The sequence below is a fragment of the Phocoena sinus genome, chromosome 4, assembly GCF_008692025.1.
Source record: "Phocoena sinus isolate mPhoSin1 chromosome 4, mPhoSin1.pri, whole genome shotgun sequence".
Lineage (NCBI taxonomy): Eukaryota > Metazoa > Chordata > Mammalia > Artiodactyla > Phocoenidae > Phocoena > Phocoena sinus.
In genome coordinates, this window is record NC_045766.1 from 12,019,141 (window position 1) to 12,035,231 (window position 16,091).

The following is a 16,091-nucleotide window of genomic DNA, read 5'->3' on the forward strand; positions in this document are numbered from 1 at the left end:
AAGCTGGCACTGTTCATTTTCTTTATCTTAAGAAGTTCAAGAAATGGCTGGAAAGGAGGCCACACTTCTTGTGCCAGGAAAGCAGTCTGGTACTCTCCTTACAGGTGCATTTGATGGATGGATCCCAAGAACCTGGGCCTCAGTTGAGAGATGGACCAGCAGCTTTTGCATGTGCCTCAGACTCTCCCTCCACTCCTCTTGGCTTCCCTTCTCCCGCTCATCCCAGCCCTGGACCACCTTCTGACTCCAGCACCATCTCTCCATCACTCACATAACTCAGCAGCATGTGGCAGCAAGCTCAGACCAGCTCGCAAGGCTCTGCTATCCACATCTCTTCTCAACCCCACAGAAATCAATAAATGCTACAAATCAGGGTGTACCTTTCCACCCAGAAAGCCAGTTTACCTCTTGCCTGCGGGTTGTTCTCAGAAAGAAAGAAACATCAAGACGTGTAAGTTCTTCACAAACATAGAGAATGGACATGTGAACCTGGGGGGGAAGGGGAGGGTGGGACGAATTGGGGGATTAGGTTTGACATATATACACTACCATGTGTAAAATAGATAGCTAGTGGAAACCTGCTGTAGAGCACCAGGGATCTCACCTCGGTGCTCTGTGATGACCTAGATGGGTGGGATGGGGTGGGGGAGGTCCAAGAGGGAGGGGATATATGTATACATATAGCTGATTCACTTCACTGTACAGCAGAAACTAACACAACATTGTAAAGAAATTATACTCCAATTAAAAAAAAAAAAGACGTGTAAGTTCTGGTCTTTGTCCTCAAAAGATTGGCAGACATAAACAAATTGCCATATGTTGTTATAGTGCAATACAAGGAGTGTGTATGTGGCTCTGGTGTATAAAGGAGTGAGTGATTCACTGCTAGGGTGAGGGTGCAGAGCATCAGCTACAGTCTCAGAGTGTGGATAATGCTGCTTAGCATGGGAAAGGATGGAGAAAAGTTTGACAAAATGCGTTTCAGGAAGAAAGATCCAGTGCCCATGACTGACGGTAGGGGATGCTCACTGTGGGGGGAGGGGTGGACTGTGCAGGGAAAAAGGCTGGCCCAAAGAGCCATTTCCCCTCAGCCTTCTCCCTCACAATGGGCCTCAAATGTATGTGTTTGCAGTTATATCCAAATGAGTTTATATATATTAAAGGTGTTAATCTAGTAAATGTAAAATTTTCATAATATATCATAATTTTTGAAACTCTTTTTTGGTATTTTTTCATTTTAGAAAATATACTGAGAATTTGAAAGTAGTTGCAAGTGACCTGGGCCTTCTCTGACTCCTGAAAGCCCCTGGGAGCACTGTAATGACATGGAAGTGTAGTAATGCTCTGTGTCCTCCGACTAGCTGAGGACGAAGTGTGTGTGTGTGTGTGTGTGTGCGCGTGCGTGTGTGTGGCAGAGCAGGTGTGGCAATAAATACACGAGGCTAAGGAGGCAGTCAGTGTTCAAGTGGTGAATGAACCATGGAGCCATGCAAAGGAGCTTGGACTTTACCTTCTGTGGGATGAGAAGCTGCTGATAGCTGTTAAACAAGGGGATGGTATATAAGTCAGCTTTGCTGAAATAACAAAGAGCTCCAAAAATCTCTGGTACTTATAAAATGTATTTCATTTTCACGTTACATGAGGACTGCAGGTTACCTGAGCCTTTGTTCCAGGTTGCAAGTCTGCTCTGCTTCTGCTCCCGTGCCCCAGGTCCAGGACTCAGGCTGTGTCCTGGTCTGGAATGAGCCTGCCTAGTGCTAAGACAGAGAGCAGGGGCTGTGCTATATCTGCACCTGCATGTGAAGCTTCCCCTTCATATCTCACACCAGAGACTGGGGAGGTCATGTGGCCAACCCCAATATCAACAAGGAAGGAAGCCCACCCACCAGGAGAAGGAAGGGGAAGGGGTATTTGCAACGAGTAGGCAATCTACCAGGAGAGATTGTCTTATAGTGATACCAAACTCTGCGACAGAAAACAGACGGGAATGGGGAGAAGTCTGGTGGAGAAAAATGGGAGAAAGGCAGGCCTTCTGTTAATTTGGGGTATTCTGCTACTTCTGAGGCTCTGTCCATCTTAAAAGAGCCTCCAGAGACTATCAAAGGTGATGAAAGCTGTTCACTCAAAGTGTAAAGTATCTTAAAAAAAAAAATTTTATTGGACTATAGTTGATTTACAATGTTGTGTTAGTTTCAGGTGTACAGCAAAGTGAATCAGCTATATATATATATACATATATATATATAGATAGATATAGATATAGATATATATATACTCTTTTTTTAGATTATTTTTTCCATATAGGCCATTACAGAGTATTAAGTAGAGTTCCCTGTGCTACACAGCAGGTTCTTATTATCTATTTTATGTATAGTAGTGTGTATATGTCAATCCCAATCTCCCAATTTATCCCTCCCCCCACTTACCCTCTGGTAACCATAAATTTGTTTTCTATATCTGAAACTCTGTTTCTCTGTAAATAAGTTCATTTGTACCTTTTTTTTTAGATTCCAAAGTGTGAAGTCTCTTATGCCACATGAGCAACGCATGCTGTTGCCACATCCAGCCTCTGTTCAGTGGGGGACTGAGTTAGTAACAGTTGGTGGTGGAAAGATGCTTTCATCATTGTTGCCAACCCGCTTCTCGACCCAGCTTTGAACACTGTCCATGTTTATTTCCCAGACTTTATGGTTTGTATGGAGTCTATGACCATGTCCCCAAGGATAGCTAAAGATGCAAAAAATCTTTCCCTTTTATTTACCCTCTGCCCCCTTGTGATCTTCCTTGCCTTCTCTCTACCCCTGCTGTTGGTCTTGTCCTCAGTTCTTCTGTGACCAGATGCTTAGGGTGTGGAGGGCATGGGACCACCATGGGGAAGGGCGAAGAGCTGACCTTCCTTCAGACGTTGTAAAGCTCAATTGGGGAAGAAAGTAATTAGAAAGAGCTGATATGAGCAGGATCTGAAATTCACCCAAACTTTGTTTCTAAAATTTTATGACTCTCCCCCAAAACATGGTAGAATGTTGGGATGATATAGCAGAAGGATTGCATTCACTTTTTTTTTTTTTCAGTTTGGATTTTTTTAAACTTTTTATTTTATATTGGAGTATAGCCGATTAACAATGTTGTGTTAGTTTCAGGTATACAGCAAAGTGATTCAGTTATACATATACATGTATCTACTCTTTTTCAAATTATTTTCCTATTTAGCTTGTTACATAATATTGAGCAGAGTTCCCTGTGCTATACAGTAGGTTCTTGTTGGTTATCCATTTTAAATATAGCAGTGTGTACAAATCAATGCCAAACTCTTTAACTATCTCTCCCCCCACCTTCTCCCCTGGGAAACATGAGTTCATTCTGTAAGTCTGTGAGTCTGTTTCTGTTTTGTAAATAAGTTCATTTGTATCTTTTTTTAAGATTCCACATATGAGCAGTAACATACAATATTTCTCTGTCTGACTTACTTCACTCAGTATGACAGTCTCTAGGTCCATCCATGTTGCTGCAAAAGGCATTATTTCACTCTTTTTAATGGCTGAGTAATATTCCATTGTATGTATGTACCACATCTTCTTTATCCATTCCTCTGTAGATGGACATTTAGGTTGCTTCCATGTCCTGACTATTGTAAGCAGTGCTGCAATGAACATTGGGGTGCATGTATCCTTTCGAACCATGTTTTTCTCTGCATATATGCCCAGGAGTGGGATTGCCAGATCATATGGTAGCTCTATTTTTAGTTTTTTAAGGGACCCCCATACTGTTCTCCATAGTGGCTGTACCAATTTATATTCCCACCAACAGTGTAGGAGGGTTCTCTTCTCTCCACACCCTCTCCAGCATTTACTGTTTGTGGATTTTTTGATGATAGCCATTTTGACTGGTGTGAGGTGATATCTCACTGTAGTTTTGATTTACATTTTTCTAATAATTAGTGATGTTGAACATCTTTTCATTTGCCTCTTGGCCATCTGTATGTCTTCTTTGGAGAAATATCTATTCAGGTCTTCTGCCCATATTTTGATTGGGTTGTTTGATTTGAGGATATTAAGCCACATGAGCTGTTTGTAAATTTTGGAGACTAATCCCTTCTTGGTCACATCATTTGCAAATATTTTCTCTTCTTTTCATTTTGTTTATGGTCTCCTTTGCTGTGCAAAACTTTTAAGTATAATTAGGTCCCACTTGTTTATTTTTGTTTTTACTTCCATTACTCTGAGAGGTGGGTCAAAAAAGATATTGCTGCAATTTATGTCAGAGTGTTCTGCCTATGTTTTCCTCTAAGAGTTTTATAGTGTCTGGTCTGACATTTAGGTCTTTAATCCATTTTGAACTTATTTTTGTGTATGGTGCTAAAGAATGTTCTAATTTCATTTTTTTACTTGTACCTGTCCAGTTTTCCCAGCACCATTTATTGAAGAGACTGTCTTTCCACCATTGTTTACTCTTGCCTCCTTTGTCGTAGATTAGTTGACCATAGGAACATGGATTTATTTCTGGGCTTTCTATCCTGTTCCACTGATCTGTATTTCTATTTTTGGGCCAGTACTGTACTATTTTGATGACTGTAGCTTGGTAGTACAGTCTGAAGCCAGGGAGCCTGATTCCTTCAGCTCCATTTTTATTTCTCAGGATTGTTTTGGCTATTCGGGGTCTTTTGTGTCCCTATACAAATTTTATTTTATTTGTTTATTTTTTTGCGGTACGCGGGCCTCTCACTGTTGTGGCCTCTCCTGTTGCAGAGCACAGGCTCAGGATGCGCAGGCTCAGCGGCCATGGCTCACGGACCCAGCTGCTCCACGGCATGAGGGATCTTCCCGGACCGGGGCATGAACCCATGTCCCCTGCATCGGCAGGCGGACTCTCAACCACTGTGCCACCAGGGAAGCCCCTCTACACAAATTTTAAGATATTTTGTTCTGTGAAAAATGCCATTCGTAATTTGATAGGGATTTCATTGAATCTGTAGATTTCCTTGGGTAGTATAGTCATTTTGACAATATTGATTCTTCCAATCCAAGAACATGGTATATCTTTCCATCTGCTTGTGTTGTCTTCAATTTCTTTCATCAGCGTCTTATAGTTTTTGGATTACAGGCTTTTGTCTCCTTAGGTAGGTTTATTCTTAGGTATTTTATTCTTTTTGATGTGATGGTAAATGGGATTGTTTCTTGAATTTCTCTTTCTGATCTTTCATTGTTAGTGTATAGAAATGCACTTCTGTGTATTAATTTTGTAACCTGCAACTTGACCAAATTCATTGATGAGTTCCAGTAGTTTTCTGGTAGTGTCTTTAGGATTTTCTATGTGTAGTATCATGTCATCTGCAAACAGTGACAGTTTTACTTCTTCTTTTCCAATTTGTATTCCTTTTATTTCTTTTTCTTCTCTGATTGCCATAGCTAGGACTTCCAAAACTATGTTGAATAAAAGTGGTGAGACTGGACATCCTTGTTTGTTCCTGATCTTAGAGGAAATGCTTTCAGCTTTTCACCATTGAGTATGATGTTAGCTGTAGGTTTGTCATATATGGCCTTTATTATGTTGAGGTAGGTTTCCTTTATACCTACTTTCTGGAGAATTTTTATCATAAATGGGTGTTGAATTTTGTCAAAAGCTTTTTCTGCATCTATTGAGATGATCATATGGTTTTTATTTTTCAGTTTGTTGGTGTGGTGTATCACAGTGATTGATTTGCAGGTATCAAAAAATCCTTGCATCTCTGGGATAAATCCCACTTGATCATGGTGTATGATCCTTTTAATATATTGTTGATTTGGATTGCTATTATTTTGCTGAGGATGTTTTCATCTCTATTCATCAGTGATATTGGTCTCTAATTTTCTTTTTTTGTAGTATCTTTGTCTGGTTTTGGTATCCTCATAGAATACCAAATGTGTTGGTGGCCTCACAGAAGGAGTTTGGGAGTTTTCCTTCCTCTGCAAATTTTTGGAACAGTTTCAGAAGGATAGATGTTTGCTCGTCTCTAAATGTTTGATAGAATTTGCCTATGAAGCCATCAGGTCCTGGCCTTTTGTTTGTTGGGAGTTTTTTAATCACAGTTTCAGTGCTTGTGATTGATCTGTTCATATTTTCTATTTCTTCCTAGTTCAGTCTTGGGAGATTGTACCTTTGTAAGAATTTGTCCATTTCTTCCAGGTTGTCCCTTTTATTGGCATACAGTTGCTTTTAGTAGTCTCTTATGATCCTTTGTATTTCTATGGTGTCAGTTGTAACACCTCCTTTTTCATTTCTAATTTTGCTGATTTAAGCTCTCTCCCATTTTTCTTGATGTGTCTGGCTAAAGGTTTATCAACTTTGTTTATCTCTTCAGAGAATCAGCTTTTAGTTTCATTGATCTTTGCTATTGTTTTGTCTCTTTTTCACTTATTTCTGCTCTGACCTTTATGATTTCTTTCCTTCTGCTAACTTTGGGTTTTGTTTGTTCTTCTTTCTCTAGTTGCTTTAGGTGTAAAGTTAGGTCGTTTATTTGACATTTTCTTATTTCCTGAGGTAATATTGTCTTTCTATAAACTTCCCTCTTAGAACTGCTTTTGCTGCATCCCACAGGTTTTGAATCATTGTGCTTTCATTTTCATTTGTCTCTAGGTATTTTTTGATTTCCTCTTTGGTTTCTTCAATGATCCATTGGTTGTTTAGTAGCATATTGTTTAGCCTCTACGTGTTTGTGTTTTCTTTTTTTTTTTTACAGTTTTTTTTTCTTGTAGTTTATTTCTAATCTCATGGCATTGTGGTCAGAAAAGATGCTTGATATGATTTTAATTTTCTTAAATTTACTGAGGCTTGCTTTTTGGCCCAGCATGTGGTCAATACTGGAGATTGTTCCATGTGCAAATGAGAAGAATGTGTATTCTGCTGCTTTTGGATGGATTGCTGTATAAATATCAATTAAGTTCATCTGATCAAATGTGTCATTTAAGTTCTGTGTTTCCTTATTGATTTTCTCTCTGGATGATCTGTCCATTGATGAAAGTGTGGTGTTAAAGTCCCCTACTATTACTGTGTTACTGTTGATTTCTCCCTTTGTGGCTGGTAGTATTTGTCTTATATATTGAGGTGTTCCTATGTCGGGTGCATATATATTTACAGTTGTTGTATCTTCTTCTTGGATTGATCCCTTGCTCATTATGTAGTGTCCTTCCTTGTCTCTTGTAACAGTCTTTATTTTAAAGTCTATTTTGTCTGATATAAGTAGTGCTACTCCAGCTTTCATTTGATTTCCATTTGCATGGAATACCTTCCTCCATCCCCTCAGTTTCAGTCTGTGTGTGTCTCTAGGTCTGACGTTGGTCTCTTGTAGGTATCATATATATGGGTCTTGTTTTTGTATCCATTCAGCCAGTCTATGTCTTTTGGTTGGAGTATTTAATCCATATACATTTAAGGTAATTATTGATATGTACGTTCCTATTGCCATTTTTTAAATTGTTTTGGGTTTGGTTTTGTAAGTCTTTTTTCTTCCCTTTCTCTTTTGTTCTCTTCTCTTGTGGTTTGAAGACCATCTTTAGTATGGTTTTCGGGTTGCTTTTTCTTTTTTGTGTCTGTATCTATTGTAGTTTTTGGGTTTGCTGTTCCCATGAGGTTTCGATATAACAGTCTATATATGTGCAAGGTTGTTTTAAGTTGCTGGTCTCTTTCCCTGCCTAGAGAACTTCCTTTAGACATTAGACATTGTTTGGTGGTGCTGAATTCTCTTAGCTTTTGCTTGTCTGTAAAGCTTTTGATTTTTCTGTCAAATCTGAATGAGAGCCTTGCTGGGTAGAGACTTCCTTTTCATCACTTTAAGTATAACATGCCACTCCCTTTTGGCCTGCAGAATTTCTGCTGAGAAATCAGCTGATAACCTTATGGGAGTTCCCTTGTATGTTATTTGCCATTTTTCTCTTGTTGCTTTTAATATTTTTTCCTTGTCTTTGATTTTTGTCAATTTGATTACTATGTGTCTCGGTGTGTTCCTCCTTGGGTTTATGCTGCCTGGGACTCTCTGCACTCCTGGACTTGATTGACTGTTTCCTTTCCCATGTTAGGGAAGTTTTCAGCTATTATCTCTTCACATATTTTCTCAGGTCCATTCTCTCTCTCTTCTCCTTCTGGGATGCCTATAATGCAAATGTTGGTGCATTTAATGTTGTCCCAGAAATCTCTTAGACTGTCTTCATTTCTTTTCATTCTTTTTTCTTTATTCTGTTCCATAGCAGTGATTTCCACCATTCTGTCTTCCAGGTCCCTTATTCATTCCTCTGCTTCAGTTATTCTACTATTGATTCCTTCTAGTGTATTTTTAATTTCAGTTATTGTATTGCTCATCTCTGTTTGTTTGTTCTTTAGTTTTCTAGGTCTTTGTTAAACATTCCTTACACCTTCTCAATCCTTGCTTCCATTCTTTTTCCAAGATCCTGGATCATCTTCACTATCATTATTCTGAATTCTTTTTCTGGAAGGTTGCCTATCTCCACTTCACTTAATTGTTTTTCTGGGGTTTTAGCTTTTTCCTTCATCTGGGACATATTCTTCTGCCATTTGATTCTTTCTAACTTTCTGTGATTGTGGTTTCTGTTCCACAGGCTGCAGGATTGTAGTTCTTCTTGCTTTTGCTGTCTGCCCTCTGGTCGATGAGGCTATCCAAGAGGCTTATGCAAGCTTCCTGATGGGAGGGACTGGTGGTGGGTAGGGCTGGGTCTTGTCCCTGGTGGGCAGGGCTGTGCACAATAAAACTTTAATCCCCTGTCTGCTTATGGGTGGGGCTGTGTTCCCTCCCTCTTTCTTGTTTGGCCTGAGGTGTCCCAGCACTGGAGCCTACAGGCTGTTTTTTGGGGCTAATGGCAGCCTCCAGGAGGGCTCACACCAATGGATACTTCCTAGAACTGCTGCTGCCAATGTATTTGTCTCTGCTGTGAGCTACAGCCACCTCTTGCCTCTGCAGGAGACTGTCTAATACTAGCAGGTAGGTCTGCTGAGCAGGTAGGCCAAGTCTCTTATGGGGTCACTGTTTTTTCCCTTGGTCCTGGTGCATACAAGACCTTGTGTGTGCCCTCCAAGAGTGGAGTTTCTGTTTCCCCCAGTCCTGTGGAAGTCCTGCAGTCAAATCCCACAGGCCTTCAAAGCCAGATTCTCTGGGAATTCTCCTCCCATTGCCGGGCCCACAGGCTGGGAAGCCTGACATAGGGCTCAGAACTTTCACGCCAGTGGGAGAGCTGGGGTATAACTGTTTTCCAGTTTGTGGGTAACCCACCCGGCGGGTATGGGATTTGATTTTATTGCGATTGTGCCCCTCCTACCATCTTTTTGTGGCTGTTCCTTTGTCTTTGGATGTTGGGTGTCTTTTATGGTAGGTTCCAGCGTTTTTTTAATCAATGGTTGTTCAGCAGTTAGTTGTGATTCCAGTGTTCTTGTAAAAAGGGGTGAGCGCACCTGCATTCACTTTTCCTTTTAAATACTTTTTTAAAAATTCCATTCCTCAGACACATTAGCCATGTTTTAAGTGGTCAATAGCCACATGTGGCTAGTGGTTATTGTAGTCCGAAATTCAGAACATTTCCATCATTGCAGAAAGTTCTACTGGATAGTCCTGAGCTATTCTGCTTCAGCCCCTTCAGGCCTTACCCTAAGGTTTTCTTGCATTCACCCTGCTTTTGGATTGGGCAGAACTTCTATGAGTTTTAGCTGCTGTTCTTAGATTGGCCTCCTGTGCTTTTCAGTGAGTACCTGTTGACTGTTTTGAGGGTCTTCTATTGTTGGGTCCTTCAATCACTCCATTGACTCTCTCTGCTTCTTCTCACACAGATGCTGTTATTGTGCAGGTCATGTGGTAATTGTGGTTTGTCTCCATGTACTTGTACCTTGAGTTTCAAGGAGACACATTGTCACCTAACTTTGTTGAAAATGTTGGCCCTGGATTATAGTTTTTCTATCTAGCTGCTCTGTTTTACATGGGGATTCAAGGAAGATACAGAAACTATGCTCCAGTGTAACCACCATTTCCCCCCAAATACTCAGAATCAGCATTCTAACAAATTCCTTGGTAGATTTGTTGTATGCGTATGAAAGCTTGGGAAGAACTGATAGAGGTTCTGGGATGTGATGGGCCCTTAATAAACATTAGTTATTAACATAATATGCTTCTTAAAATTTGTTCAAGCAGCTCAGTGTTGTTTATCATATCTAGACTGAGTTTTTGTTGATATTCAACATTACCACGGTAAAGACTTTTATTTAGGGTAACACACTAAAGCAAAGCCTGCTACTCTTGTATTAAATTTCTATTACTCTATTTATTCGCCTGCATGAATTATGTATACTCTTTTCTAGATGGATATGTTAGGATTACATCAAGTAAAAATATTATCTAGAAGATCAATAAAATTGCCCTAACCAGAGTCATGCACCACTGTGTGGTAGGTTTCTCTTTGCAGAGTCAGGGCAGGTTTCAAAGGGTAAATTTAATTACCTTGAGACAAGACAAAGTCGGAGTTAAATTTGCAATTTATTATCAATCTGTGCTTCAGAAATCCACTGGGCAGTTCTGTTGAACTTGGACAGATGGCAAGTTTATGGAATTCAGGTATAATTTGTTTTGCTCTCACCTGATCCCAGTTTTCCCTTTCACTGCCACATTCACCCCCTCAGGGATTTATTTGCTTACTTCTTCACAGTTGGCTCTATCTTGGAAAAAGAAAGGAATGCAAATTACAGACTTCTAAGTTAAATATACCTTTTGTTTTTTTCAATTAGTCTCCCGGCCCCCCACCCTTCCCTGCTCTTGCATTGCCATATTTAAGACCTGGGAGTCAAATAAGAGAAAAGTCTTCAAAAAGGATAGAAGTGATGAGCTTGAGATAATGTAATTATTCCCATGTAGAAATGCCTGGTTAGAAACTGGAGAAAATTAAAACATAGACATACAGATACACAGACATATAGTTATTAGAATAAAAAGTATTCATAGAAAATAGATTGTAAAACTGGTACAGGATAATCAAAAAATCTTTTGCTCCAAGTGTCATGGTAGTTTCTACAACCAGATTGTCTCATATTTCAGTTACTGGCTCCCATGCCAGGCATGTGCACTGGGACCATAGCAGGTCCCTTTCCACAAGTTACTGGGTAATAAATGAAGTCTTTTCCATGTGCTCCAGCCCAGCAAATATCAGTAGATCAAAATAAAATAGGTAAATGGAAAGCAGCATGCCTTCAGTGTAGCTGAGAGGATTTCCAAAAAAGAATAGTTTTGCATCAAAATTGATTACTGAGTTGTTCTCTAGATCTAATTGTTCTGTAGTCTGTCTAGCCAGATAATTCCACATCTTTTTATAATCCTCAATATATTCATCAAGTATGACTCAGGTAGAATTATGTCTCCATAAAACTAGGGTTTGACTTTGTGATCAACTCACTGTGCTTAATAGACCACTAACCCTCTTTCCCTGCCAAGCAACAGAAAAGCAAAGGCCAAACTTGCCTGCCTTCCTTTCCTTCTGCCCCAGAACATCTAGTTGTCTGTGTTTTCTATATTTGCTGGGGTCTGATACACTGCATGGCTTGTCTAAAGCCCCAGGGATCTTTGATGGTGGATTATGGTTCCAGATGGGACCTGAAATCAGGGAAGTCAACCTCTGCCTGAAAGGCTTCTCTCAGGGCTAGCCAAGATTTCCTACTGAAGGACATCCTTAAGGACCTGAAATGCTCTGATTGGTACAGCACTAAGAGTCAGCATAGAGTTTCTGTCTCTAGAGCCAGACAGCCTGTGTTGCGGTACTAGCCTTACCACCCACTCAGTATGGAACCTTGAACAATTTACCCAGTTTTAGGGTTTCCTCATCTCGAAAATGGGAATGATAATAATAGTTCATACTTCATTAGGACTGTTGTGAGGATGATTAAATTAGTTTGAGTATGTAGGGAACATAGAACAGGGTGCCTGGCTTATAATAAACACCATCATTAAAATTTCAGCTATCATTTTCATTATTATTATCGTTGTTATTGTTGCCATTTGTATTATGGGTGGAAACAATATAAAAGTCTGCTCCCAAGACAGCTCAAAGTGTCCTGGGTCAGGGATCATTGCTCCCATCTAACTGTTCAGACCTGGCAGAGCCAGGAGAGATTGTCTGGCTTTGTTCTGCTTCAGCTCAAGTCCTGAAGAAGACTAAGAGCCCACAAGGCTGAGTGACATCCTCAGAAGAGTATGTGTGGGTGCCTGGATAGCCTCTACCTCTTGGACCTATGAATTTAATGTATTTTTTTTCAGTGTTCAAATTATTACCTATACAATAGATTATATAGCAGGGGGTAGTCAATATAAATTTTTTAGAAAACATTTTTAAGAAATATTGAATGAGAACTAGTACCAGTATCAAACAAGCTGTTCTAACATGGCACCTTTCCAGGCAAAGTCCTTCCCTCTCTCTGAACTTTGGTTTCTCATCAATACAGTGAGAATTTGGAATTAGCAAATCTTGATAGTCCTTTGTAGCTCTATATTGTGTCAGTATAAGAAAACTTCTTGAAGTTAGAATTAGACTCTTCTCTGGGGAAATAAGAAGTATATTGGGGCAGTTCACAGCACACAAATATTTTATACATACCCACACAGGTAAAAGTATTTGGTTCAATCTGATGATTATATTAGTGTATAGCCCTACCCTTTCTTCTTTTCAAGAAAACTCTTTCGAAACCTAACAGGTACTGACTTGATAATTGCCTTTTTCATTTTAGCCATTCTGATGACTGTGCACTGTGGTTTTAATTTTGATTTCCTTAATGACTAATAATGTTAAACATCTCATGACTTGGGGTCATTTAGTGTCTCTTCAAATCTTTTGGCCATTTTTCTCTTGGATTCTCTCCTTTTTCTTATTGATTTGTAGAAGATTGATTGTTTGATTTATGGAATTTTTTGGATACCAGTCTTAGATGGATATTTGAATTGCAAATATCTTTTCCCACTCTGTATCTTCATTTTTACCTTCCAAATGGTGTTTTTTTGTGAACAGAAGTTTATAATTTTAATGAAGTCCATCTTATCAGTCCCTAACTTTATTGTTAGTGCTTTTTGCATTTTATTTAAAAAATCTTTGCTTATGCCAAGATCAGGAAGACATGTACCTGTTTTCTCTTAAAAATTTTATGATTTTATCTTTCAGTTAGATCCACCTATAATTGATTTTTGTGCATGTGTATGATGTGAGACAGGAGTCAATATACAATATTTTCCATATGGTTATTCAATTGGCCTAGCATAATTTATTAAAAAGATCCTCTTTTCCTCTACCACAGTGCAGTTCATCTTTGCATTAGTCAAGTGATTGAATACATGCAGATCTGTTTTTGAGCCCTCTATTTTGTTCTACTGGTCTATTTTTTCTTCCTCGCCAATATCATACTTTCATAAGAAATGAAACTTCATAATAAATCTTGCTGTTTGGTAATACAAGACCTCCAAATTTGTTCTTCTTCAGTTGCCTTGGCTACCCTTGTCCCTTTGCATTTCCATGTAAACTTTAGAATCAGCTTGTCAACTCCCACAAAAAAGTGTGCTAGGATTTGAATCAATATTGTACTAGATCGTTCTTGGAAAAATGGACATCTTCATAAATTGAACCTTCCAATCCAAGAGTGTGGATCTATCCCTCCCTATTTTTTTTTCTTTTCTTTAGATCTTCTTTAGTTTCTCTCGGTAATGTACTGAGGTTACAGTGTAGGGTCTTGCACATCTTACGTTTGATTTATTCCTACATATTTGACATTTTGTGATGTTAATGTAAATGACATTTTTAATTTTGTTTTTAAAATGTGTTTACTGTAGGCTTATAGAAACGACCTTTGTATCCAACAACTTGCTAAATTCAATTGTGAATTCTAATAGCTTGTAGTGTCTTTTGACCTTTTTAATGTATACAATCATGTTGAAATGCTTAATGACAATTTGTCTTCTTTTTTAGTCTTCACATACCACTTGTTTTATGTTCCTTTTTCTGTCCTTTCTTGCTTTTTAAATTTTTTTTATTTTTAAAATAAATTTATTTATTTATTTTTGGCTGTGTTGGGTCTTCATCGCTGCTCGCGGGCCTTCTCTAGTTGTGGTGAGCGGGGGCTACTCTGTTGTGGTGCGCAGGCTTCTCATTACGGCTTCACTTGTTGTGGAGCACAGGCTCTAGGCACATGGACTTCAGTAGCTGTGGTACACAGACTCAGTAGTTGTGGCTCACAGGCTCTAGAGCACAGGCTCAGTAGTTGTGCACAGGCATCAGTTGCTCCGCAACATGTGGGATCTTCCTGGACTAGGGCTCGAATCCATGTCCCCTGCATTGGCAGTTGGATTCTTAACCACTCGCCCCCAGGGAAGTCCCTCTTGCTTTTTTTTAATTTGAATTTTGTTATTTGATATTTTTTCCCTCTAGTAACTTGTTAGTTTTATTCTTTTCAGTTATACATTATTTTACTATTTTTTTGGTGGTAATCCTAGCAGTTATAACATGCATTCTTGACTTATTACAGTCTAGTAAAAATTACTGCTTTTACCACTTTCCCAGTAATATTATGACCTTATGATACTTTAACTCCATTTACCCTCTTCTGTCTTTTGCATTATTTTTGTCATGAAATGTTATTCCACATAATTTTAAATCCCATAAGATAGTTAAGTTTTATAGAGTTAATGTTGATTTAAACATATTCAGAAAATTACTTTTTCCAGTGCTCTTCATTCCTTCTTTCACTCCTTGTTTCTGTCTGGGATCATCTTTCTTCTTTTGGAAGAATACCCTTTTAGGATTTTAGTGCTTTCCTGCTGGCATGAATTCTCTCAGTTTTTCTTGGTCTAAAAATGTCTTTATTTCACCTTTATTTGAAGGAAATTGTTTTTCTGGGTATAGAAATCTAAATATGTGCTACTATACCAAATACCATTTAATAGTCTTACGGATGGATGAAAATTTATTGAGCTTCAAATAATTTTCATAATTTATAAGGTTGACATTGATCTTGGTGTTCTAGTCAATATCATGAGATTTCTCCTAATGTCTGCCTCTTTCTAGCATTCTATAATGGAAATAGTCTCGGATTTGGAAAGAAAAATACATAATTCAAGAGTCAATCAGGGCCACTTGTGTGACCTTGGCCAAGTCACTTAACTTCTCTGAGCCAGTTTCATCATGTATAAAATGGGAAAAATATAATATTGGCTCCATGACACTGGGAAGTTATGATGCTCTGTTGAGATATATATGAAAGTGCTTTGTAATATGTAAAGTACCAATCCGTTTGAAATTTTTAGTGTTATTATTATTTACTGGAACAGAAACGCTTTCAGTGTATATATCCAGAATTTTCTTGAACACCCACAAAATGGTTAAAATGATGGTATTCATGTATGTATGTATTGATATATATCTTGCCTTTCATGAGAAAGCAGGACAGTGTTTGAAGTTATATAAAACACAGCTTACACAAGGTCAACGGCAAATTTATTTCTGATCTTTCAAGCAAATAATAAGAAAAGGGAGACCTGGCTAGTTATATAATTCAGAATAGCTAGAAGATAAAAATAACCCATTATTCAGGAGAAAAGTTCTTTCTTAACACTCAGTTCAGGCAGAAATTTCTCCTTGGTTTTCTTAATGATGTAGATTATTTAAAAGATTTTTCTGCTAGTTTAGAGATGACTGATTTGCATAGTTAACACAAATTAGTGTTGGACTGATCTAGAACTTTAATATTGTTTCATACTCCTGAAGGGAGAATTATACACATTAATGAGTGCTGCAGGCAGCCACTCTCCCACTCTACTTGCAAATGGATTCTATTTAGAAAACTAATAAAGATGCCAGCTTCCTTTTCAGAATGCTTGGATACACATTAGAGGGAAGGCTAGGCTAATAAATTTAAATTTTATTTTGCATATATAACATTAATTGAACTGCCTTAGGAAGACAATATTTACCTGCATTTTACTTTTCCTTCAAAGAGGTTGATTCAAAAATTTCTTACTACCTTCATCAAATATTTATTGAGTCCCTACTATGTGTAGGCATATTCCTGTTGGATTGTTTGCTCTCCTCTGACAA

General features: G+C 38.5%; 1 protein-coding gene across 1 annotated transcript in view; it reads left to right on the forward strand.

Moving 5' to 3' along the window:
- The window catches only part of NEK11 (NIMA related kinase 11), a 121,381-nt gene that overhangs the window by 83,761 nt on the left and 21,529 nt on the right, over positions 1 to 16,091 (forward strand). The gene's annotated exons all lie outside the window — the stretch shown is intronic.